Genomic DNA, 27,981 nt, shown 5'->3' with positions numbered 1-27,981 from the left:
TAAGGGATTGTTGGTGACCAGGAAAAACCCCTTTCTTTCCTTAGCATGGATTTGCGGTCGATTCCATCGCCTTCTTCCACGTAATGCCCAAACAGAGGCTACAGCTGATTAAGCCACAGGCTGCTCTGTATGGAGGAGGAAGGAAAGGGGCTCTCCTTTTATCCAGCCTCACAACCCTGCACCCCACTTTCCTTTGGGGACCGCTGCACCCTCTCCCAGCTGCATGAGCATGGCCATGCAACACCCAGTGAGGGCTGCCCAGCCGAGGGTGGCTTCCTTAGTAGAGCGAAGAGAGAGGCCCGCGTTCTGGAGCTCACGGGATGGCGAAAGTGGAGGTGCAGTTCCCTCCCTCCCACAGCTGAACCCCAGCTGTGAGGGAGGAGCAAAGCCTGCCTGGCCATAGTGCGATCAACCAAAATCCATCCGGTGATTGACCAGTCGATCGCGATCAACACGCTGGAAAACGCCCTGGGGTGCTCCTGCAGCCCCCACCGTCCGAGTGTCCTCTGGTATGCGCAGCTCTGGAAAAGGCATTTCCCTTCTTCTCCATTGCACCCAGTGACATATACCAGATGGTATATTGTGGGATTGTTCAGGGATGCAGTAGAGGATATATTGTTTGATTATATCCTTTACAACTTGTGTTAACAAGTTCTACAATTTAGCAGAGTAAAATTCCCCTTTGTGAACTTGCACAGCGGATGCGTTTGCTCAGGCTCACTAAAGCCTCTAAAATAAATTTCGTTTGGTAATTTCCCCTTTAGTCCCTCATAAAAATATAGACACAACACAGTCTTTAATAATAATAATAATAATAATAATAATAATAATAATAATATCTTTATTGTCATTGCCCCCTCTCGGGGACAACGAAATTACTTGGCTGCTCCATCCACCCAGGTAGGGCACTCCACACAAAATCAAAGCAACTATAAAAACACTAATTAAAACAATACAGTATAATACAGCAAGGAAGATTAGATGACTTTCAAAGCCCAGGCTTTCCCATTCAGGGCCGAGATCGCTCTGGAGAACAAGCTGTTCTTAAGACGGCTCGTTCTTGTCTTCATCGTCCTGTATCTCCATCCCGACGGCAGGAGCTCGAAGAGACTTTTTATACTATAAAAGTATAAAAAGAGTTCACTCACACATTCTGTTCACAAATGGACTCCAAAAGGCAGACTTAAGTTACAAAAGTAATATACACCTGGAAACTATCCCATAAGCAGACAGCTCCTTTGTCCTCTCTTGGCTGGAAGCCAAGAGAGCATCTTAGGCTAGGCAGATGTTGCTTCTTCGATGAATGTAGTCACAGAGAAGGATGGCGGCCTCCGCTGAGGTATTTTGTTACCTGCATAGGTGAGGTCACGCCCACCTCTGGTCACGTGTAGAGGAAGTCTGTCCCAGCCTAGGAGGAAACAGGAAGATCCAACTGGGTGGTCCAGACACCCCCTTTTTATGTCCACTCTAGGGATGTTGTACTTGACTGCTCTGTGTTTCACATCCCACATATATGCACACTAATCTTCTAGTATTACACAGCAAGAAGCGTGAGACATCATAGAGCTAATCTACGTTGTCAGGGCTGCCTCTAGGTCCCAGCTCACAGAGGACCAACGCTAGTCAGTAGTAACGTACAAAAGTCTTTATTGACGATTAGTTTCCATTTCCAAACCGCAGCGTGCAGCTCTACGTCTAGAAGCTAGACCGGCGAAGCTCCATCTGAGTCTCCGCCCCCTGTACACCAGTTTAAGACTCTAGCCTTACTCCACCTCTTCCGTTGCTCTTTCCTCCTCTGGGTCCTTCTGCCCCCTGGGGTTTCCTCCTTTCTGGACTCTTCTGACGCTGACCCCCCTGATTCTTGCCCCTCCTTTTGGCGGGCTTTAGGACCTGGCTCCCTATCCGGGCTATCTGCTGTGCCGCTCGCCTGTACATTTGAACTTGGCGCGCGCGCCCAGCCGGCAACCTTCCTCTCGACCGTTTCCCCGCTCTCCGATGGAGGCGTGGTCAATCCTGACGCATCTCCTCTCGCTGGTGGTGGGAACACTGGTCACGATGCCTGGGACTCCTCCCCCCCACTGCGCTCTGGTGGGGAAGCTGGTCCTGATTTCCAACTGCTGCTCTGGGAGTCCCCGCTGGCCCCTTCCTTCTGGGGTGTCCCCCTTGGCACCCCCCCTTGCCCTGGCCATCGGCGCTCCCTTCTGCGAGTCTTCCGATTCGCTGGACAGACTCCAGGAATCCCTCGGGCCACTGTCACCCCCTACACTGCCCTCGGATTCCTCTCCCTCGCTCTCCATTTCCTCCCTCTCCTGTGCCTCTGCTCCTGAGCCCCTGACATACGTATTTATGTACACACTATGTACAGACAAAGCATCATGGCGTCCTCTCTCATCAGCTCTGAGAGAAAACAGAACAAAGTAAAAGCAAAAGTACAGTCCAACAGTACAGACAACGGAAGAGAGATAAGGCTGTCTTCCATTCCCACAGTCTTCCCAGACAGGCATGTGAATTACACCAATCGTATCTGCAGCATCAGATACATGAAATACTAACAGTCTGCACTATGTGAACCTGACCAGTAAGGATGTCTGTGCCGGATGCTCCAAGCTTAGACTGTGTGGCTTCAGCAAGTCATCTTTGTGTTTCTATACAAATAATTTAGAAACTGTTACCATTTTTTAAACTAAGATGCATTGCCTGTCTTTTCTTTCTGCTGTATAGAAAAGCATATGAATCTGCCCTTTGAAGAATTTGTAAGTAAACCATTTCTAACTTACCAAATGTGTGGTCTCTTTCTATGCTATGGAAAGAGGGGAGCTTTGGAAGAAACTTAGACAGGGATATTTTAAAGGTCTAACAGCCTATATTTCCATGCTTTACTTCACAGCATTTTTTGTGAGTTCAAATCTCTGCTGGGGCTCTCTCACCAAAGAGTACTTGCCTCAATCCTGGATCTAAGAATCGCATCCAGGGAATCCTCCTTTTTACCATACCTATTTCCCCGCTTTCCATACAAACAGAGGGTCTAAAGGGGGTGATTATCAAATCTGGAGACAGAAAGCTGAAAGGAATAGCTAACAACATTTTTATTATTTTACCATATTCAGTATTTTTCCCTTTTAACCAAAGTACAAACTTAAACCAACACTGGGAGGGGAAACAATCAACAATAAGCAATGATGAAGATCCTTCTATTTCAGCTGGTACATTTTCTGTTTTTATTAACAGAAAACTTCATGCAATCTTTTTGTATACTACCTAGAAACTTCAGCAATTAAGTGGCGTGAAAAAGCTGAAATCAATAAATTAAAATAAGTGGATTTACAAAATAAATAAGTGGCTTTACAAAAGGGGTGGATTTACATAGGCCAGGTACATTTTCTGTTTTTATTAATAGAAAACTTCATGCAATCTTTTGTACACTACCTAGAAACTTCAGCAATTAAGTGGCATAAAAGAGCTGAAACCAATAAATGAAAATAAATAAGTGGCTTTACAAAAGAGGTAGATTTACATAAGCCACGGTTATGATTTACCGAGAATGGAGGCAGGTCATTTAATAACTTTCACTTGCATGGGGAAAGGAAAGCAACCTAAGCATCTAAGGGAGGAAGGTGAAAAATATACATTTAATTACAAATCTTGGTAACTGGCAATCCTAGACATTTCTAGCTAAAGGAAGAAATCTTTAAACAAGAGTGTGGGAACAAGCAAACAGAAACCAGAAAGTCACCAAATAGCTAAAACCTATACTTTTCATCTGCTTTCTTCTCACTTTTCATAACATTTACCTAGCTCTGAAAGGCTGGTATTCTTCAAGTAAGAGGGGTTAGAAATGTTCCTTCAAATAAAGTATGCAACATTTGTATAATTGAGATGGGACACTACTTGACTGGCAGCTCCAGTTTGCTATATTGTAAAGACTCCTTAGTGTTTTTTAAAAGCTCATTTACTCTTAATGTAGATCAGCAAAAAATATTAAAAAGCCCAATTTGTCCGAAGCCTCAAGACAATACCCTCTCAAATCTTAGAGGCTACAGTGGAGCAAGAAGCAGACACAAAGTCTGGAGTTCTGGATGGTGAGGGAAAAGTAACTGCTGTCTCCAGAGAGAGCCGGCCAAAAGACAAGGCTTAGTGTAACAGGGCCACAGCTCAGTGGTTTGCACATGCTTTGCATGCAGAAGGACCAAAGGTCTATTTCTGGCATGTTCAAATAGAGGTGAGAAAGAGCCCTGTCGCCCTGGACTGCGGCTGCCAGTTAGTACAAGACAATACTGAGCCGAAAGGTCTGCCCTGATATAAAGCAGCTTCCTTTTCGACAAGTCTTAGCTCAGAGGCAGAGCACATGTCAGAGCCCAAAGCAGCTCCAGCCAACTCGTCCTTCTACAAGGCATTGTCTTCAGCTTACCAACTGCATTTCATCAGGCCAGGCTCCCACATCGCATGGAGTCACACTTTTCTCTCCAAGGAGTTTTCTCACACACTCTGCTTGCATTTGGTTCATTTCACTGAACCACTGGTTCTGCTGTTCCATCTGTTGCTGGCTTTGCTGCAGGAGCATCTTGTCAAACATCTGGCCTCACTGCTCCAGTAGCTGCTGCTGCTGGATCATTAACCTGACCTGCTCCAGGAATATTGCTGTCCCTCCCTCCACTCTGGCACCCCTCACTCACAGGCCCCCCTCCAGGAAACACAAATCCCACTCCTAACACCAGTGTAGAGCCACCACCACAATCTCTGAGCGGTGTGAGATTTCAGGGGTTCCAGGCGCTTACTCAGGAATCGTGTTTCCTTCAGAAATGAGGCAGAGACTGTGGAGTTTTTATTATCTATGGTATATTTACACATATGTACAACCTTAGCCTGCAATGGAGGGATTCAGAGCATCAACATCCTAAAACGGTCTTGTTTCTCCCATGGCTGCAGCCTTGAATTTAAACAAAAATCAAACATTGCTGTGAATGTTACTCTGACTCTTTCTCCAGCTTGCTGCCTTTTCCTCTAGGTCACAATACTGCAAACTCTCAACTCAGGCTTTGTCCTTCAGACTATCTCCAAGGAGGAAAGGGCCCTACCCATTTCCTGTATTACACAGAGCCTCTCCTCATCTGCTCTGCTTTGCTTCCCTTAATGGCTCATCACCCAGGCTATCACCTCAACACAGGAAGCTAGACAGGCTTATATTTTAATCCTAAAGGGGTTAGAAGGATCTCACATACAGCCTACTTCCTCTTCCCCACCACTCATGACAATATTCTTTGCTATCTCTTATCTTGATGGGTGATTTTAATGCAGTAATAACTCAAAAAATAGACTTCCACTGCTAGCTAAGGATCTTTGTACAAGGACACCCAAGGACAAATACTGGTAAATAAACTAAAGCAGGCAGAAGTTTTTTCAAGACTAATTTGAACAGCTAAAGAATACACGGAAAGGGACCGGACGAATGCACTTCCCTTTGTCTGGAATGCTGTTACATCCTATTAAGGGCTACAATTATCTTCTTTTCAAAAATTTGCTGCTATTGTTGACAACTATACTACAGAAATTACAAATCCTTACATGCATTCAATATAGCCATGGGGCCACTGCATTTATTTCAGTTGGAGAACATGAGCACATTTAACTTATTTAGAAAGTTAACTTATTAGAAACACTTTATTGAGCCTGGCATATGCCCTAATTCTCCTACTTTACATGCAGCATTAAATTAGATCTCTGAAATCTGGTGAATGTTGAATGGTGAATGCTGACAATTCCAGTAAAATTTTATGTCTGGAAATTTAAGGTATATATTGTCTCAGTGTGATTGCCATGTCATAGGGACGTCTGAAATAGGGAAGTGTCACCTGTTTTCAGATATACACAAAATGTAGCTGGGATTATCAGCATTCATATATGAGCAAATTCACCAGATGCTAGTATAGTCACTATAAGAAATCTGTACACATCCATACGCACAACTACAACGAATGTACAAAATGTTACATTTACACGGGAACACTGACAATCCTTGCGAATGTCTGAAATACTCAGCCAACACCCACCCACTCAGCCAACACCACCAGCCAGCCAGCTGTGGTCAACAGTGTTCACTTCTGCATGTCCTGAGGCAATTGCAATATTTGCCCACCAAATCTCTCTCTCTCTCTCTCCCTCCCTCTCTCTCTCATCCACCTACCCACCCCAGCTTCCTACTTCCTCCGCCCATTGACTAGCCGGCTGCCCCCAGGGAGAAACCTTCACCGTGGATCCGGGCTTGAGCCGCCCCGCCCTCCCAGCTCCGCAGCCTGCCGGCGCGTCGCTGCCCGGATCCAGGCCGCGCCGGTCGCCGGAGCAGATGGAGCCCAGCGCGAGACCCCCGCGTGTGGCGCTTCTTCGTCCCCTGCAGCCGCACGCCGGGCCCGTCCCACCTGCCCGGCCTCCCTTCGGCGGCCAGGCTTACCTGCGGGCGGGGTGCTTCTCGTTCCCGTTCGCGGGCCAACGCGCAGCGAGGGATGCGTCTTCCGCAAGCAAACAGCTCCGCTTGCTCCCGGTCCAGGCGTCCGGAGCGGGCAGCGCCGTGGCTCACCCGCCTCGCTTGCTCTTTCGCCGCCTCTCGACGGAGCTTGGCCAGCAGCAGCAGCAAGAGGCCGGCTGCGGAGGGACGAAGCGAATTGCCGCCCGCCTCGCTTCCTCCCGGCTGCAGCTGAGCAGCGGCACTGAAATCAGCTCCTGGCCCTCCAGAGCCGCAATAACCATTTTTGCACCTCAGGATTAACGCGGAATCAAAGCCGCTTGCTTTGCCTGCCTCCCGGCCCCCCCGCTGCCGCAAGAATCGAAGCTGACAGGAAACGTCCAGGAAAGCTCCATCTTGTTGGCGGAGGATGCGGGAGGAGCGGCGCTGCCCTTGGAACGCGGAGCCCGAGGAAGCGAGCGGGACGCGGGAAGGGGCCGAGGGCAGGCAGGCGCCCTTCCTGGTGGCGAGAAGCCCGAGGAAGGACCGGCCTACAGGCCGCGTGGACCTGGCCCAGGTAGAGCACCTGCAGGTTTCTGACGCGCAGCGTAAATTAATAATAAAGAGTTCTAAAGAATAAAATCATTACTGAATTAAAATAAACTTCTTTATAAACATGGTTCCAAACAGTTTGACTGAGATTACATACTGCTCTGCTCACAGCTGAGGCAGACAGACTGCTGAAATCTTACAGAGAGCACAAAGAGAAACTGGCTGCTAAGCCACATATCCAAGTGACTCAACAGTTAGGTCTGAATGACTTTAGTCGGCCCAAATGATGTCGGCCCTTGCTGATGTGGCCCAAAGGAACATTAATACTTTTTAAAAAGGAAATTACACTTTCACCCACAGTTCTATGCCTCCCCTAAATGTGAGTTTTGGCTTCACTCCATGTTTCCCCCTGCTAGGATGGGAACCCTACCCCACCCCCACCCTTCCCAGTATTATTAAACAACAAGCTATTGGGCGGCTATAGACTTGCTCTCTGTGATGATGCAGGGAAGACCTCACTTGTTCAACCACTTGTGTGGTTCTTTGCTCTATTTTATTGGGCAGAACTGATTACTTAGACTGTTTCCAATGGGGCTTTAGGTCTAGTTTTGAAGCTGAAACTGCCTCTGTTGTCCTAGTGTGGGTGGTTCATTTTTATTTATTTATTTGGCCAGAAGCCCGTATTTGGCTGTTGGTCAGCCATCCAGGGGTAGTGAGTGTGACCATGCCTTCTCTCTCTCTCTCTCTCTCTCTCTCTCTCTCTCTCTCTCTCTCACGCGCGCGCGCACACACACACACACACACACACACACACAGTTGTAGACAGAAAATTATCTGGTGACTTGCCAGATCCAGTTCTCCATTTCTGCTATAAAAGAAGTAGACTTTGAGGAGAAATCTCATAGCATAAGATTTATTACTCTAGACAGAAAAAAAGGTCTCTCATCTGGGCTATATAAAAGCATAGATCTGGTAAAATAGAACTGGAATGAAGTTTCTGACTGTCACAGAAGAAGAATAAGACTATATGTGTAAGCATATAGTGAAAATAATAATAAATGCACACCAAAGGGAGTCTTGATTTATTTTATTTCTTAATACAAATACAGTATTGCATGCTAGGTAAATTATGTATAATGTTTCCAACAATGAATATGGAACATGCAAGAGATGTAAGGACACTTTTGCCCATATTGTGATTGCAGTTTAATTAAGGGTTATTACGGAAAAATAAATCAAAATATTGGATAAATCACAGAGTTCAATTTCATTTGAAGCACAAATGAATTATGTTATTCTGATTCTAACAACTCCAAGTTTGATTGCCACGACTAGTAGAATTGACTTGTTGTATCAACAATTGATTATTGGAAGAGAAAGATCTAGGACATTATGAGAATGGATAAAATTACTAGAAAGAAACAGTTATAGAAGGAAGTCAATTTTTTCAACAGCTTTCATTTTTTAAAAAAAGAATTTTATTGAGTTTTCCAATAATTGTATAAAAGCAAAATAAAACAATAATATAACACAGACAAAAAAACAAAACATAAAAGAACAAGTATAATTTCATTCCCTTTTTTTCCTTATACCTTACTTTCCCGACTTCCCCATACCTCCCCTCTCTGTATTCCAATTTCTATTATGTTAATTCAGCAAATCCTTCCCCTTAATTTCATTTAAATTTTTAACCCTTCTTTTCTTGTTACTTATCCAATTCAGCTGAAAACCACGCAATTTCTAAGCCAACGCCATTCTAACATTCATTAATTTTGCAATATTTCTTAAGATAGTCCTTAAATTTCTTCCAATCTTCTTCCGCTGTCTCTCTCCCCTGGTCTCGAATTCTGCCCGTCATTTCTGCCAGTCCCATATAGTCTATCACCTTCATCTGCCATTCTTCCAAGGTGGGTAGATCTTGTGTCTTCCAATACTTTGCGATGAGTATTCTTGCTGCTGTTGTAGCATACATAAAGAATGTTCTATCCTTCTTTGACACCGTTTGGCCGACAATACCCAAGAGAAAGGCCTCTGGTTTCTTCAGAAAGGTATATTTGAATACCTTTTTCAATTCATTATATATCATTTCCCAGAATGCCTTAATCTTAGGGCACGTCCACCAAAGGTGAAAAAAGGTACCTTCATTTTCTTTACATTTCCAACATTTATTATCAGGCAAGTGGTAAATTTTTGCAAGCTTGACTGGGGTCATGTACCACCTGTAAATCATTTTCATAATGTTTTCTCTTAAGGCATTACATGCCGTAAATTTCATACCAGTGGTCCACAACTTTTACCAGTCAGCAAACATAATGTTATGACCAATGTCTTTCAGACACCATCAGTTTTGATTCTGGAGTGCTGCAACCTGCTGGCAGAGCAAGGGACACTGCTGGGATGGGAGGATCATTTGCTCTGAGTACTGCATAACTTCCCAAGAGCATTTAGGTAGCAGTGGCAAATAGTAGAGGTGTGAGTCTGCTCCCTGCCACCTGACCTGTAAGGCCTTCATCTGAAGAAGGATCCTCTTGGTACTTCCTAGAGCAGGGGTCGGCAAACTTTTTCAGTGGGGGGACCTTATGGTGGGCCAGACTATATATATTTTTGGGGGGGGTGAACTAATTCCCACAAATAACTCAAAGATGCATTTTAAATAAAAGGACACAGCATTCTATGCAAGAGCACCAGGCAGGCCCCACAAATAACCCAGAGATGCATTTTAAATACAGTGGTACCTCGGGTTAAGAACTTAATTTGTTCTGGAGGTCCGTTCTTAACCTGAAACTGTTCTTTACCTGAGGTACCACTTTAGCTAATGGGGCCTCCTGCTGCTTACACCACCACCGCGCAATTTCTGTTCTCACCCTGAAGCAAAGTTCTTAACCTGAGGTACTATTTCTGGGTTAGCGGAGTCTGTAACCTGAAGCATCTGTAACCTGAAGTACCACTGTAAAAGAACACATTCTACTCAGGTAAGCCACCTCCCGACTCTACCTTCCCTTCTCCGCAGCACTGGACGAGCCCCGGTAGCTGTTTACCTGTGTCTTGCGAGCAGCAGGGGTTGGCGGTGGTGGAATGATGAGCGGTGCGCGAAAGGGCTCTGGAGAAGGGCTGGCAGCAACAAAGCCTGAATTGAGCCTGCTTAAAATGGCGCCTGCTCGAGCAATCACACTGCTACTGCTGGCACCAACAAAGCCCACCTCCCTTCCTCTGGGCTCTAGGCAGGGCGGGCATAAGCTAGGAGGAGGGAAGGAGGCGGCGGCGCTGAATGCTCACACTGGCGCAGCCTGAACGATCAGATCCATGCAGCAATTCCCGGACCATCCAGTCCCCGGGCCTTAGTTTGCCTACCCATGTCCTAGAGCAAAACAGGGAGGAGGCAAAAGTGGAGAGCCAGAGCTGCCCTCCTTAACAGCCGCAATGGCAGGGAATTAATAGCAAGTACATAGTGGGTGAAAGCAGGAGTTCAAGTCAAGTTGTGTAATCCAGCTCAATGCCTTATCTGCCAAAGTTGTGATGGTTGTTATGAGGTAGGTGAAAACCTGTAATCCAGCCAATTTGCTGGCAGGAAAAAATTCCTTCCTGGCTCCAAATATAGCAACTGAATAAACCACAGCAAGGTCCATAAGCTAACTCACCCACTACCGCACTGGGAGGGCCCATAACATACTGAGTGGGTGAGAAAATCCCTGGATCGTCAGCCAAGAGGACAGCCTATACCTGGCCACCCCCTTAAACAGGCTAGGGGCAGCCTGGCAGCCTCTGCCCCTGATTGGACTTGTGGGCACTGCCCACTCAATACCTGTAAGGTCCATTATTGCTGGAGATGGGTGGTGCTTGGTGACCATATCCTCCTCCAGCTGCGCAAGAAGATGGCAGCCTCCCCAGACCAGCCATAGCCATGCCATGCAGCTAACCCCTTTGGGTGCCAGCCACAGTAGTGGGAGTCACTGGACCTTGCTTGTACCAGGTGGCACTCGAAAACAGACATTTGTGGCGCCAGCACATAGACCAGCTTAGGCGCAGGATTGGGGATTTGGACACTACCATGGTGCCCCCAACCGTGATTGTGGCTCCAGAACAGACGTTTACAGATGGCAAGGCTCCCCCTACACCTCTCTTGCAAACTGCAGGTGTGGAGCCGAACCAAGCTTCTTTAGAGGGTCTGCCAGACTCCCCACAGACTCAGACCACTGCCGTGCCTGACATTCTGCCAACTCCACTCGCGGCGGTTCCACCCACAGCAGCAGATCCAGGGAACTTGGTTTCAACGCCACATAGGGTCACACCACAGCCTTAGCAAGAATCGGGCAGCCCCCTGGACCTGGGTTCTCATCGGTCTGGCAGAGTTTTCAAGTGCCCTACTTATTTAAAAGACTATGTCATTGGACATGTAACACTGTCGGTCGAATGGAAGTATGTGAAATGTAACCAATATGCTTTTGTGCCTAATTGAACCATTGCCTGTAGTGCTATATATAAGGAAACCATTACGATTGTAATTAACGCCTTATCTCGGTGGGGAGGGGTGTTATGTACTGAAGTTCTCATCCTGGGCCAGCAGGGGGATACCGTAGATAGTTTTCACTCAGGTCCACATATGCAAATAAGGAATTGAAAGTGATGTTCAGTGATTGGATAGTTACAGAAAGTTGTTACTGTTGCTTTGTACTTGAGCTCTATATAAGCAGGATGGCTGAACCCTTCAGCCCAGTTCTGTTCTGGCCTGTGAATAAACAAGAGCTATTTGAAGAAACGCTGTATCATCTGATATGTTCACCCACAACTTAACATATAGAGATCTTGTATCTACATGCTTCCAGCTACCATCCTAAACACACCAAACAATCAATTGTATATAGCCAGGCTCTACGTTACAGCCACATCTATTCCAACTCTAAAACAATGCAGAGACCTGGTCTGAATAGAGACATTGGATTCTTATCTCAGGAAAGTCAAGATACAAATATGCAACAAACAACAAATACAGCCAACGATTGATTTCTATGCATCCTATTGACGCATGACCATGCACACACGCATTACAATGGGGTGGGGGCATGACCTGGACCGCAACCCCAGCACAAATTGGGAGTTGCCTGTATGTGCAGATTCAGAACTCTCAGCAAAACATATATAGACTCCCTTCCACAGAAGGCAGTGATGGCCACTAACTTGGATGGCTTTAAAAGAGGAAGAGGAGAGGGCTCTTGATGTCTCCTAGCCAGGATGGCTTTGCTCTGCCTCCATTGTCAGAGGCAGCAATGCTTCCAAATCCCAGTTGCTGGAAACCATGGAAGGGGAGAAGGCTCTTGTACTCATGTTCTGCTTGCAGGTTTCCCAGAGGCCACTGTGAGAACAGAATGCTGGACTAGATGGGCCAATGGCCTGATCCAGTAGGCTCTTCTTACGTTCTTGCATAAAAATGAAAGCTAGGAGTCTGGGGCCCCTGCTGGCATGGGGCCCCTTGCACAACCCTCAGTTGGCAGCCCTGGCTATATTGAAAACTGATGAGGGAGGTGGGGACACTGTTTAATTTCTAAAGAGGGTTATACAGAGATTTGGATTTATGCCAACTGCAGTGTAAAACCATTTCCCTCACAGCTGTGTGGGATGTTCTCAGTGGAAAGGGAGAGACGTGCAGCATGTTCTCAAGGGCACATTTAGTACATTCCAGGCAGCTAGAAGAAATAATTATTGGCTGCCAAAGCTGAACACAATGTGTTGACCCCTATGTGAGAGTAAGGAAATAAACTCTACTGCTTATTTCCCCCTTCCGTTTCCATCTCTTTGCCCCATTTATATCATTATATACAGTGGTACCTCGCAAGACGAATGCCTCGTAAGACGAAAAACGCGCAAGACGAAAGGGTTTTTCATTTTTTGAGTTGCTTCGCAAGACGATTTTCCCTATGGGCTTGCTTCGCAAGACGAAAAAATCTTGCGAGTTTGTTTCCTTTTTCTTCAAACCGTTAATACCCAGGGAATCCGTGCTTCGCAAGACGAAAAAATCGCAAGACGAAACCACTCGCAGAACGAATTAATTTCGTCTTGCGAGGCACCACTGTAAATTTATATTATATTTACAACTATAAATACACATTGCATTTATAATTGTAACAATTAACTGCCAGTGAATTATCATGTATGCACAGAGGAACATACGCAAACACACAAATACTTCAATTTTCATCCGTTTTATTTCCAGGCCTGAGGTTCATTCTTCCTGCCTTCAGGAAGGATAATGTATTCTTGCCATGCTGCATTATTTTGAAATAAGACACAATTTTTGCTCTTCCAGCTGTTTTGCTGTGATAGGCCCATGTTGACTCACATTGCCTGGAATCTAAGCCAGCTCTGATTCATTGCTACATCCATTCCAATCAGAGTTTGGAAGAGGAAAGTATATAAATGGAAGTCTACAGTACAGAGCTTTTTTTGTGTGGTTTGCTGTAAATGTCAGATGACTCTTTGCTGAAGCTGAAGGTTGAGAGTTCCATTCTGGGCTACATAAAGGTGTGAAATGGGCCTAAAGACCACCAGCACTAAGAGAAGATGTGTATTTGAAATATGCTGCACATTCTTTTCTTGGCAAGTATTACTGACAGCAAGAAGCCACTTAATGAATGTTTGACTCTGATGCATTTGTGAGGTTCAAAATAATGTCAAGAGAAGATGTGTATTTGAAATATGCTGCACATTCTTTTCTTGGCAAGTATTACTGACAGCAAGAAGCCACTTAATGAATGTTTGACTCTGATGCATTTGTGAGGTTCAAAATAATGTCAAGTCCAGATGCCCACCTAACCTGCAGTGAATACATGGTTGCATTGATAGGATTCTGCTGTTGTTGATGATCCACCCCCAGTTATTTGTTGCCCCTCCAAGTCAAGCTGCCCTGTCTTCTCAGTCCTCCCTGCTTCTTTGTTTAGGGAAGTAAGCAGTCAATATATTCTCACAGTTTATGCCTACTGACTATGATGTTGTTTTCAAGAGGTTTACCCTCTGTCTGGACTATAGTGGGTTGGATCCAGACTTACAGCATAATCCGAATCATGTCTACTCAGAAACAAGTCCTATGGAATTCAGTGGAGCTTACTCCTAGGTTGGTTGATTTAGGTTCCCAGCATTAGTCATACTTAAGAGTTGACTCAGTGAATTAATAGGCCTTAATTAGACTTGATTGATCTACTCTTAAGCATGGCTAAATCTGGAACCAAGCTATTCTGTTAAGGGTTTTGTTTGTTTGTTTTATGCTATTTACACCTGTAAATACACTTGTACATAATCTCTCACCATAAAATCAAGATGAATTATTGTCATTATTTATATGCTGATTAATGGCCAAGGTGGCTTCTAAGTACTTTACAAGTATAAATCCTACTACAGAATTTTAAATTGTTAAATTATGAAGTTAAAATTGATAGGAAAACAATTTCACCAAAACAATAAAATAAACGCCCACAATTAAAATGCACAGTAACACAAGCCTATAATGGAAAGAACCAGTAGTATTGAGTTACTGAATTGCCAGGAGTATTTCTGGTTTTCAGGGGGCTCAACACACAGTTTTCTGTTAATGACACTACTTGCATGTAGAATGAACAAAACCCTGTTGGTTCTGTATTAGATCTCATGGCGCTATTCAAAAAGCCCCAAAGATCTGTAAGCAAGCAACAGCCAAGATAAGACAGAACAGACTTTCCATTTGATTTCACATCACACTTCATTTTCCTTTTTGATGGACTATTCAGATGTATTCATCCAAGCAAAACAAACTGAAGTAGTACTTGGCATCTCATGGTTCTTCTTAGCATATCCTTAACACATGCTAATTTGCCAGATCACTGGATAACTAATGCACACCCTCCAACCTGTTGTAGAAGGAAACAGGGACACTTTTCTTCTGGGGGGCACCCCCATGCAAACCACATGACCCATACAAGATCACAGTGCCCAAAACAGGATATCCCAATTTAATTGGGACAGTTGAGGGCTATGCTAATGCAACAGGCTGGGAAACTTGGATTTATGAACAGATCCAGATTAGAGAATCTGTAATCTGCATAGGCACACAAGTGCATATGTTTTTGCCCCTTCTCCAGGGCTATTTGTGTTACTGTGTTCATTTACTAAATTTGGGTCAATTTAAGCCACTGCCCTTCGCCTTGTCAGGTGGAAACATCTAGAGATGAACCCTTCTAGAGAGAATTGGGGATATAAATTTGGTCAGCTTGTAACACTCAGCACAAACAAAAATGAGTATTTTTTCACCTTTGGCTGAAATTTTTAGTTGAATTGGAGAAGATCTCCACTCCTTCCTCACCCATTTCCCTCCCTCCCAAGTGCTAGCACTATCATGGGGATGAAAATATCTCCAATTCTTCTATGGCTCTTCACACGTGTACCCACACGTGCACCCACATGGCACCCAGTGATGGTGCTGCTGCTGCCAGAAAATTGGAGTGGGTGCAACTGGCAGGCCCACAGGAAAGGCTTGCTGGACTAGATAGCAGCTTTTGTACCCAAACGAGTCTGGAAACCAGATTGAAAGTTTGCAGATAATTGGTTTCATCCAGGAACACCTGGATCTGGGATGCTACTACTGGCTGAACTATTTTACATAAAAATAAATAGTCTGAGATGAGCTGATAGTTGTTACAATTTGCAGACTCGAGTGTTGGTATCTTCTGCAGTGGCCCAGGGCAAGGCACAACAACAAGGGAGGCATTAATTACCAACTGGCTTTTCCCTCCTATGATACCTTTCCAAGTATTCTGTCATTTCCCAAGTATTCTGTCCTTGTCTTTTGACTTCACAAAAAGAAGGGTATGGTAAATAGAAGCCACAACAGCATCTGTAATTAAGATAGAACCCAAGTCAGAAGAAATGTGATCAGCTTTATCAGCATAGTACCGGTATTTGAAAGTTCCCCAGTCCTTTACTTGGAGTCACCACACTGAACAGATACAACAGTGTTAATTGACCCTCTAAGTGCCTTCCAACTCTACATTTTTATAATGGATCAATGGAGGGATCTTCAAATTCACACATTATTTTTTTTTTTTTTGGTAAGTACAATTGTGGAAAAGACAACTAATTTTGATGAAAGAAATTCTCCTGCCAAAACAGAAGATAGCATAGATTTTAAAGAGGTTCCTTACATCATTGGCAATGCTTTATGGTCTAACTTTCTTTGATCAGATATTACAGAATATGTTATCATGAATAAACTTGAAAAGAAAACAGAGCAGGATGAAGGAGAGCTTTTAAAGGTCTAAATATACCTTGTTTTTGCTGAATATCAGATGTGTTATCCACCCTATTTTTCATCTATCATTCCTCCGTTGTAATTAGCTGTTGCTCATAAGGTTACCCCTACTTGAAAGTTGATTTTGATATATCTTTTTAAATATTCCCCAAAGCATTTCCACTTGCCCCTAGTCTGTTTGCGGTTTTGGTTCCTTATTGTGGCTGTCATGTTTGCTAGTTCTGCAAATTCTATCAGTTTATATAGCCATTGCTCTTTTGTAGAAATTCCTCTTTCTTTCCAATTTTTAGCATATATAATTTTGGCTGCTGCTGTTGCATAAAAGCATGCACCTTCATTGGTATCTCATCGCCAATTATAGCCAATAAGAGGGCTTCAGGTTTGAGGGGGAATGTACAATTGAATATCTTTTTTAGCTCATCATAGACCAATGTCCCAGTATTCTTGGGCATATTTACACAACCACCACATGTGAATAAAAGATCCCTCCACATCTGAACATTTCCAACACAAATTAGGCCCTCTTTTGAAAATTTTAATTAATTTGCTGGATGTCAAGTGCCACCTTCTTCCTTTCTTATGAAAGGGTCACAATACTTCCTTCCCACCTTCACTCCTAATCACCCTCTCTCACCACCACCACCATTTGGAATCCCACCAAAAAGATTCCACGCTTTCTCTCTCTCTCCAGAAAAAGCCCCTGTCTGTGCCAATGAGAAAGAAAGGGAGGGAGGGAGGAGAGCCCCCTTCCAAAAGCAGGTCATTGGCATTCCTTCTGTCCTTCTCCTCCAGAGCTGACCCATTTGGGCTCTGAGGGTCACCTTCCAGGTCTGGGCTCAGTGTGTGTGCCTTTTGTGTCCCCTAGTGACTCAACCAGTACAAATATTAGAGAGAAATAATACAAAAAGTAAAGCTAGAGAGTTATTCTTGCACACAGAAAGCAATATGATGCCTGGGGCAAATCCAAGTCCTTGGCCATTAATATCCATGTGACTGTGACACCTATAAGGCACTTTGTGGTTTATGACATGTACATTGCCAGCTGTTGAGGCTGGGGGCTCTAAATCCCAGGTGAGAGACATGTCACCTCTGTGTTAGCTCTCTAAGGCCATTTGGCAATGCTCTTGAACCAACAAGTTATTTATTTATTGAACTATTTCAGTAAAGATTTTAAAAAATAAAAAGTAATTACCGTTCAAAAGATATACAGCCCTGTTTAGTGTTTGTCCTGTTCAGCCCCCCTCCCTCTGCTCAGGCTACTGAAGGGTTCTCAAGATTTATTGTTGGTTGGTACAGCATAATTTTGGTAGGTTTGTACTTGTCTGTGTTTACAGAAATTTGTGTACATACCAGCTGGAATGTTGTGGTCCCATGGCCAGACACACAAAGTACTTCTGAAAAGTACAGGTTGTGCAAAATGAACCAATAGGCAGCCTATCAAAGCTTAGTAACATGAGATAATTAACGTCTGTCTCCCCAAAACAACATTCTGGGCAGGGCACACTTTAGAGAGGCTTTGACCCTGAGTAGTTTAATTTAAATTAGCAAGGCTAGTCAGATACAATGAAATGCAACATGGAAAGAAGAAAATCTATCCAAGGGCATAGATAATTTGTGTGCCCAACCAATTCTATAATGTTTGCTTACACACAGAGAGAGAGAAAGAGAGAGAGAGAGAGAGAGAGAGAGAGAGGAAGAGGAGAAACACCATGCAGCTCAGGCAGAAGTATTCAGAAAGACCAACTTCACACCTACGGCTTGCTCAAGCGTAACACCACAATGGAGGGGCCTCTGGAAACTTCCTCTTGTTCCTTAAAATAGCGTTCTCTGTGTGTGCCCCATCAACGTGCCATTGAAAATCCTCAAGTTAGAAACAATTTGCCTTGCCAGAATTTATACTGTATGTACAAAACCCTGCAGACAGGAGATTGTGATGGTCATTCTCTCTGACACTGCAGTGTTGTTGTGGAAATGGCTGGAACTTGGATATGCTACTGAACCCAGGAGGGGAGCAAAATCATGGAAAAGAAAACTGAGGAAGTGAAAAAATGGGTCCACAGCACAGAGATAATTTAAGTACAGCTACTAGCCATGATGGCTGTGCCGTGCCAGCATGATCCGAAGCAGTGATGCTTCTGAATACCAGCTGCTAGAACCTTCTTGCAGGCTTCCCACAGGAATCTGCTTGGCCACTGTGTGTACAGGATACTGGACGAATGAGCCTGTGGCCTAATCCAGTAGGCTCATCTTGTGTTTTTATAGGGAGCCTGTGGTCCTCTAGATGTTGTTGGACATCAGCTCCCATCAGCCTCAGCTAGCCTGGCCAATGGTCAGGGGTGGTGGAAGTTGCAGTCCACCAGCATCTGGAGGGTCCCCTATCTCTTGTAGAATAGGACTTGAACTTGGAGCCTGAAGGTCAAGAGGCAGAGATTCAGGCTATGAGCCTCCCATGAATGACTGGCAAGTGGGATGAATGATGAACCTATCTGTACCCATTCATTCCTCATGGCATTCATTTAGGAAAGAACAGATATTGATCCTGTTAAATGTTATAACCTTTAAAGCCCTACTTACGGGACCACCTCTCCTGGTATGCCTTGCGGAGGACCTTATGGTCCATAAACAATAATACTTTGGAGGTCCCGGGCCTCAAGGAGGTTAGACTGGCCTCGACCAGGGCCAGAGTCTTTTCAGCCCTGGTCCCAGTCTGATTGAACACTCTGTCGCAAGATACCAGGGCCCTGCGGGATTTAACATCTTTCCACAGGGCTTGCAAGATGGAGCTGTTCCGCCTGGTCTTTGGTCTGGGTCCAGTCTGACTCCCTTCTTTCTTTCTATGGGACCCTTTTTGTAAGTGGCCTCCTTGGCTTTTTCTATCGGCGCATATGGGACTAGCATAGATGGCCAGGCCTTGTGAACATTTAATTCCTTACTCCTACCGTTACGATTCATGGGTTCCCACTTAATTTTATTTTGATTTAAAATGTTATTTTGAATTGTATTTTAAATGTAATCGGTTGATTTTGTGTTTTTAATGTATTATATATTTGGTGTTAAGGGACGCGGGTGGCGCTGTGGGTTAAACCACAGAGCCTAGGACTTGCCGATCAGAAGGTGAGCGGTTTGAATCCCCACAACGGGGTGAGCTCCCGTTGCTCAGTCCCTGCTCCTGCCAACCTAGCAGTTCGAAAGCATGTCAAAGTGCAAGTAGATAAATAGGTACCACTCCGGTGGGAAGGTAAACAGCGTTTCCATGCGCTGCTCTCGTTCGCCAGAAGCGACTTAGTCATGCTGGCCACATGAAGAACTTCCTGAAAGTAAGAGCTGTTCGACAGTGGAATTTGCTGCCAAGGAGTGTGGTGGAGTCTCCTTCTTTGGAGGTCTTTAAGCAGAGGCTTGACAACCATATGTCAGGAGTGCTCTGATGGGTTTCCTGCTTGGCAGGGGGTTGGACTCGATGGCCCTTGTGGTCTCTTCCAACTCTATGATTCTATGATTCTATGACTCCCTCGGCCAATAAAGTGAGATGAGTGCCGCTACCCCAGAGTCGGCCAGGGGTCCCTTTACCTTTACCTTATATTTGGTGTTAGCAGCCCTGAGCCCAATCTCGGCCGGGGAGGGTGGGAATAAATTAAAATAATAATAATAATAATAATAATAATAATAATAATAATAATAATAATAATAATATAACAACAACAACAATAATAATCCCAAATAGCCTCAAGTAATGTGTATCTCTATAAAAGCTTCCAGGTCAGACTTTGTTCTGTCTGAATATAGTGTGGCTGATCATTCATACTTACCTGCTTTGGAATTTCATAGAATCATAGAATTCTAGAATTGGGAGGGACCCCAAGAGTCATCTATTCCTCCACCCCCACCCCCCGCCAGCTAAAGCATCAATGACAGATGGTCATGGATCCAACCTCTGCTTTGAAACCTCCAAGGAAGAAGAGTCCACAACCTCTGAGGGGAGACTGTTCCATTGTCAAACAGCTCTTACTGCCATAAGGTTTTTCCATATGTTTAGTCAGAATTTCCTTTCTTGTAATTTGAAGCCATTGGTTCAAGTCCTACCCTCCACAAGCTTGTGGAAGCAAAGTGCAGAGCCAACTACAGCGCAGCTCCAGTGGCCAGCTCTTTCACCTCCTCCTCTTGTCATGGAGGGGAAGAATGGTCAAAGCAGCTTTCTGCACAGGAGGAGCCACCAGATATTGAAGCTGCACGGCTGCCATGTTCAGTTCCCCTCTGGTTCCTCCCGACATCACGTGTGCAACATTGGCCCTCTACAATTGCCCTTGCAAGCAGGCACCTCTGTATGTAATCATCAAAAAAATTACACAGTAATGGAAAACAATGACCTTAACGCAAAACTCATATCTATTTACACACTGACCTGCTTTCCAAGGGATCTCTGGTGTTGCCCTGTGCTCTACAGCACACCCACTTGTGATTCTTTATCCCAGCAAGAATGGGCTTGCTAATTTTCAAATAATCTTCCTCTTATATTAGCAGTTTAAAGGGCATTTCAAGCGGTATGATTTAGCCAACAGAAGCAGGTGTGGTTTTTCTTTTTTCCATTAGAGGGCAATCTTGTCTCAGGAATCCTTCATTCTTGTAAATCGTTGTCTAAAAATTTCTCTTAAAGTTATCTTCTAGCTAGGTGGTCCAGCTACCTAAATCTAAGCAAGGTAAGCAGCAGCATAGTTCAACAAGGCAACATTTCTTGTATTCTTCACCCTGCAAGGCAGAGGAACAGTAGACATTCAATATTGAGAAACAGTCACTATGAATAGGGTGTGGGGGTCTCATTTCACAGACCCTGCACAGAGCCTCAACATTGAATGAATGATGAATTTTACTCATTTTACTTAAGGGAAGTGGCACCACATAGACATCCATTGATGTCAAAATAAAAAGCTGGCATGGTCCTAAAAAGAGATTGCAAATGGAAAAGATTTTCAATTAAGCAAAACCAAATTGAATATATTTAGGAGAAATAGAAAGGAAACATGGGGCGCCATGAAGATTGAAACATATATTGCAGTTTAATCAATTTGTTAGTCTTTTAAGGTTCCACAGGGCACAGCACCTGGGAAATTGGGGGGCCCTCCCGTGAAGATGAATAAGCATAGTTTCTCAGCTTTATCTCTGAATAACATTTTTAAAGATAATCCCTTTTTTCCAAAGGAGAAGCAAACACATTTAAATGTAAAGCCACCCTTTCCAAAGAGAATGCCTCTGACACTCTGTCTAGCTCCAATGAACTAGACATGGTGTTTAAAGGTGGGGCAGAAAGCCTAGTTAAAAACAAAAGAAGATGAAAGAAGAAGTGGACCCCATTTGGGAAGGTTCATAGACATGTGATCACATGTCAACATTTCTGTTCAAGCATGGTCAAAAGGTGGGAAGCAGAGCCAGTGAGGTGGCATGGACAGGGTTCCAAGGGCCAGATAGAGATCAGGAGGCCCACATTTGCAGACCCACCACGTGTCCCTGTTTTCCAGGGACAGTCCTGGATTTATAAAAAGCTGTACCGGTTTCTGATTTGATCTTGGAAGGTCCCACTTTTCAAGGATGTTCCTATTTTCATCAGAGAAATGCTGGAGGGTATACATTTGGCCCTTGGGACTGAGGTTGCCCATCCCTGCAATAAATGTAAAATTGGGCCTTGAATTTTAAGTCTGAAAAAAATGTGTTCCTCAGGAAATTGTTGTCTTCGTCTTTGCATATCCTAGCTAAGGTCTATCACTGGAGACATCAACCTTTGATCAGCATCTCCAGACTCTACAAAGCATGAAACTACAGCTGTTTCAATATGTTGCTGAGTAGATTTGCATTATTAAAACTGCATGGTGAGTTGAGGTCCCATATGTTCCTAATTTCACAGATTTTAAAAATAGAAAGTGAAAGCTCCCAGCTGGGGCATGCAGCTGCTGCTTAAGCACTTGTGAAAAACAGGGCCAAAAGTTTCAGTTCATAAATGCAACAGGTTTTCAACTACAGCCAAAAGAGGAACTCCACTCGTCCCTGTTTGGAGGAAAATCAAGGGATGAGTGAGAGCAATCCATTATACCCCTCCTGCCCCCACATTTGCCAGAGCACCCTCTTTGCTTTAACTTGCTGTACCTCCTGATGGACAGGGGCACATTTAATAATGGGACTTCTTCTTTCCAGAAACCCATAATATTTATTTTTCTTGACATTGTCATTTCTAATTTGTGAGAGCCTGTAAGGTCAAAAAGTGCAGTGGCCCAACAGGGTGCTTTAGTTAGTAGTGTAGTGGGGAAGGAGAAAAATAAGTGATAATTTTGAGATGACTGATTGCTCTATAACTTACAGTAGAATCCTGAGCATGACTAATCAGAAGTAAGTCCTGTTGAGTTCAGTAGAACTTACTTCTGGGTAAATGAGTAGAGCAGGGTGGGGAGCCTGGTGCCCTTTCACGGTTGCTTGACTACACTGCCAGTCATCCCTGCTTGGAGGGGGCGATGGGCTTGATGTTATCCAGTAAACTGAAGGTGTTCTGAGTTTGGTAGGTGGGCAGACTGCCTGTTTTCAACAGAGCGGCACTCCCCTGAGAAGAGATCCATAGGCTGTGGCTGCTCCTGAATTCAATGCTATCACTGGAGACTCGTGTCATTTCAGTAGCTAAGAGTGCATACAGTATTTCCAGCTCAAGATGGCTTGGGGGTGTGCTTCACCCAGGTTACACCCAGGTTGGACTCTGTGTGGGGCTGCCATAGAAAACAATTTGGAAACTTCAACTGGTCCAAAAAGCAGCAGCCAGATGACTGGGCTGTGTTTCATATAGAGTTCATGGAAGCCCTGTTGTAAAACAGCTGCACTGTTTGCCACTTTATTTTCAAGTCCAATTTGAGAGACTTGCACTAAATGACTTAGGTCCCAAACATCTGAAAGACCACCTCTGTATCTACTGATCTTTTCATGTTTTAAAATTGGCAGAGCAGAGGGACACTTCTTGGTAGTGCTACCACCCAAGAAGTGAAGGATATATTGGTCCAGTAGCCTCTTTCTCTTTCTCCTTTTTATTCGCTTTTCCATTACAATTCTTCATTGGTATATCAACATTAGTACAACAACTGTTGCATTAAAAGGGAAAAAAAGAAAAAAAGAATGACTTCTTTTCATATACTTCCCTTCCACTCCTTCCCTCGTTTCATTTCTGTTCCCACCCTTATCCATATCTTCTTGTTCTTCTAAATTTTCTTCTCTCCTTTTCTTTATCTCATGTTATAATTTATGCTACTGAATTATGCTCATCCTGCTAGATTGATTGTCTTATTATAATAATGTTTCATATGTTCTATATATAACATCCAATCCTCATTAAGTTTTTTTCCATCTCTGTTTCTTATTTTATTAGTCATACTCACTAATTCCACATATTCCAACAGTTTATAATGCCACTCCTCTTTTGTTTGAACCGCATCTGTTCTCCACTTTTGTGCAAGTAAAATCTGTGTAGCCGTTGTTGCATACATGAATAGACGCACTTGTTTTTCTGGGACTTCTGTTGTTATACCCAGAAGGTAAGCCTCTGGGTTTTTAGGAAAGGATCTTTTAAACATTTTTTTCAGTTCATTATGAATTAATTCCCAATAATCTTTAATAACCCTACAAGACCATCACATATGGTAGAATGTTCCTACTGTCTCTACATTCCCAGCATTTATCACTTTCTGATTTGTACATACATCTTTGTTGGGAGTTCAATACGCAGGTGGCGCTGTGGGTTAAACCACAGAGCCTAGGGCTTGCCAGTCAGAAGGTTGGCGGTTCAAATCCCCGCGATGGGGTAAGCTCCCGTTGCTTGGTCCCTGCTCCTGCCAACTTAGGAGTTCGAAAGCATGAAGTGCAAGTAGATAAATAGGTACTGCTCTGGCGGGAAGGTAAACAGTGTTTTCATGCGCTACTCTGGTTTGCCAGAAGCAGCTTAGTCATGCTGGCCACATGACCCGGAAGCTGTATGCCGGCTCCCTTGGCCAATAAAGCAAGATGAGCGCTGTAACCCCAGAGCTGTCCACGACTGGACCTAATGATCAGGGTCCCTTTAAATACCACCTATGAATCATCTTTACATAGTTTTCTTTTAAAGTGCAACAGGCAGTAAACTTCAAGTTGTTTTCCCCACAATTGTTCCCACAATAATCTTAGGTCAAAATTATGTCCCACATCCCTAGCCCAGTTGATCTCAGTTCTCCACATTTCCAGAAGCAATTTGAGGATTTTTATATATTTTTTATAAATCCCCATTAAAATTCATTGGCATTTTAATGTGTCCCCCCCCCCTAATAAGCAGTATCATCTTTGTTCTGTGACTTCTACCACATGTTGGAGACACATCTTTTGGCCTGGTCTGAATCACAGAATTGTAGAGTTGGTTGAGACCCCAAGGGTCATCTAGTCCAACCCCCTGCAATGCAGGAATCTCAACTAAAGCATCCCTGACAGATGGCCATCCAAGCTCTGCTTAAAAACCTCCAAGGAAGGAGAGTTCATCCCCTTCTGTTTCACTGTCAAACAGCTCTTACCATCAGAAAGTTCTTCCTGATACTTAGTCTTGGTTTGTGGAACCCACATATTTTCTGGGTTTTTCCCCTGTTACTAATCTTTTTTGTTGAAACAGTTAGTGTTATGTACTGAAGTTCTCACCCAGGGCCAGCAGGGGGATACTGTAGATAGTTATGCAAATAAGGGATTGAAATTGACATTCAGTGATTGGATAGTTTTAGAAAGTTGTTACAGTAACGTTGTACTGGAGCAGTAACGTTGTACTATAAGCAGGCTGACTGAACCCTTCAGTTCAGTTCTGTCCTGGCCTGTGAATAAACAAGAGCTGTTTGAAGAATTGCTGTGTCGTCTGATATGTTCACCCACAACTTAACAGTTAGTGTTTTACTTTTTAAAATAAGTATAATTGCTTTCCTTTTTTATAATTGTACATTGTATTGCTAGTGCTTTTTGCCGTTGGGGGTACTCAAGGGTATGCAGTGCTGGCACCTTTTTTTCTAGAAGAAAAGCACTGTTTATTGCTAACCTAACCTGGGATTTTGGGGTGAGGGGACAGGTAAGAAATCAAATAAATAAATAAATAAATAAATAAACATATAACAACTATATGCACCATGCTGGTGACCTCACTTATGTTGGATATAATGTTCAATTATATATTGGTGATAGAATCGAGTCTCACAAGGTCTCAGAAGGAAATTTGATCCCACTCAGCAGAGGATAGACATTGTTTTCAGCTGAATAACCCTTAATCAAGAAATTATTTGATATAAAGAGAAGAAAGCACACTTGAACTCTGACATAATCAAAATCTTCTGTTTGTGTCTTATTTTCCCTTGCTCCTCAGCCATGATTTCTGACTTCATTCTGTTTAGGCTTCATTTTTCTAAGGGGTGGTCTCCAGTTTTCATGCTAAGCCAGTTATCTTCAAAAGTCACATTGGAAATTTCTATTGACTAGGTCAACACCCAGGCCGAGCTCATCAGCCACAGCCTCTCCATCTGTGAGACGAAGCCAAAAGGCCTCTGGTGACCTCGGCAGAATGTCTGCTTTGGCTCTGAAGCTTCTTAGGCAACTCCTTCAGAGGAGGGTCCAGCACCACACATGCCCATCTGCGTGCTTTCATATTGTTCGAGCAACATGCTGTGTTTGAACCTCTTCTGGCAGGAGAAAGGAGCAGATGAGCTAGTGGGGTTTTCCAGCTGTACTTTATGGGAGCTGTTGCTCTGAGCCAGCAAGTTACCTCAGATATTTGTGTTTGCCTTTTCTACTGGGTTCGTTGTTATACTGATTCTATTACCAAGAAAGAAATCTTCATGATCCAAATAATGAGGTCAAAACACAGCTTTCTATAATGCAACCTAGTTTTATAACAACAACAACAACAAGTGACCCAGGGGGACATCTACACTCACGTGGTGCTTTGTTCCCTGAAGGAAAAGAAAGAAAAGTTATGCAAAATTCCAAATATCAAAAACAAGAGTTGTTGCAGAATCACAGTATATATTTTAAAGGAATCCTAATGTTCTGAAAAAGGGGCATAAATCACATTTTGTTGGGCTGTTAGGAATGCATTTATTTATTTATTTATTTCCTAAAATTTATACACCGCTTGATTGCAACAAAAACCCTTCAAGCTGTTTACAAAAAGATAAAACAGTAAAATCAAGAAACATTTACAACCCTACTTTAAAACATACAAAAATTAAAATACTAAAACAGATTTAAAATTACCACAAAGATAGGCTTGACTAAACAAGAATTTTTTTAGTAGGCACCATAAAGAGTACACTGAAGGTTCCTGCTTGATCTCAAAAGGCAGGGAGTTTCACAGTGTACCGTATTTTTTGCCCTATAGGGCGCACTTTTCCCCCTCCAAAAATGAAGGGGAAATGTGTGTGCGTCCTATGGGGCGAATGCAGGCTTTCGCTGAAGCCTGAGGGGGAGAGGGGTGGGGCTTCTGGAGAGCCCCACCGCCAGCCCCACAAGCTCGGGGGACAGCGGGGAGGCACAGTGCACCTTTCCCGTTGTCCCCCGACTTGGTTAGAAGGCTGGCGGAGGGCTTCCCCCTTCTCCAGCCCCGCAAGCTCCCAGAGTGATGCCAAAGCTGCACGCAGCTTCGGCATTGCTCTGGGTCCCGTTCTGGGGGCTGGGGGAGGGGGAAGCTCGGGCTTCCCCCGCCCCAGCCCCGTGCTTCGGGGGGGGGGGAAATAATTTTTTCCCCTTTATTCCCCCCCCCCAAGATCTAGGTGCGTCCTATGGACCGGTGGGTCCTATAGGGCGAAAAATACGGTATATGCTGCCACACAAAACAATTGAGTTCTTTAAAATATGGAACAAGTGTCACCATATTGGCCTGAATATAAGCCTCGCTCCCCACCCCCACCCCCAATTCCACTTTTATTTGCGACCTTACGGCATGCAGCCAGGAGTGTGGGGCAAACAGCACCAGGAGCGTGGCAAAGTGGTGCCCACCCCTTGCGTAGTCCCCTGTCCTCTCCCCCAAGGCCAGGAAGGGAGAGAGCAAGGAAGGGGAAAGGCCGCCGACAATGCAGCGTGGCTCCCCCCTCCCCCAGGAGCTCCTCCCCATCCCACTATTGTGCTGATAACAAGAGCAGAAACATGGGAGAGGAGGAGTATTATCATACAAAGGAGCCATTCTGCAGCAACATCTACATTATTATCACAATAAAATTCACAGAACAAAATTAGAAGTGAACCTGGACGTTTGTACTTGGGCAGATTTTAAAGGGAGTCTGATGAGTCTAGTGAAGTTTATTAAGGGAGGTCCACACGTCACAAGTTTTCAGCTGAAATGAAACTTGAAGTGAGCTAGCAAGCAAGATATAAGAAGGAGGACAACAGAAGTCAAAAGCGTTTGCATTGTTTCACATGATGGCTTCATACATCCTTAACTCCAGGGTTCAAGTGCTTTGCAGATTACAGCTGTGATCTGAAATAAAGGCGGCACAACTGGTGAGCCACCAAACCGGATGCAGCTTCTGATCAATGCATAGCATTCCACTAAGGGAACTGATAAGCATTCTACGTTTTCTACCACCCACCCCGGGGGTTGCCAACTTCCTGGCAGTCCACAGTACAAGGCTGGTGGCCTATGTTTAGCACAATGAGTCACAAGTTATGTAGCACTGACTGAACTTAAGCAACATAAAGGATACCTTCT

This window comes from Podarcis melisellensis (assembly GCF_964234715.1).
Source record: "Podarcis melisellensis genome assembly, chromosome: 5".
NCBI classification, from domain to species: Eukaryota; Metazoa; Chordata; class Lepidosauria; order Squamata; family Lacertidae; genus Podarcis; species Podarcis melisellensis.
This window is presented reverse-complemented; position numbering follows the sequence as displayed.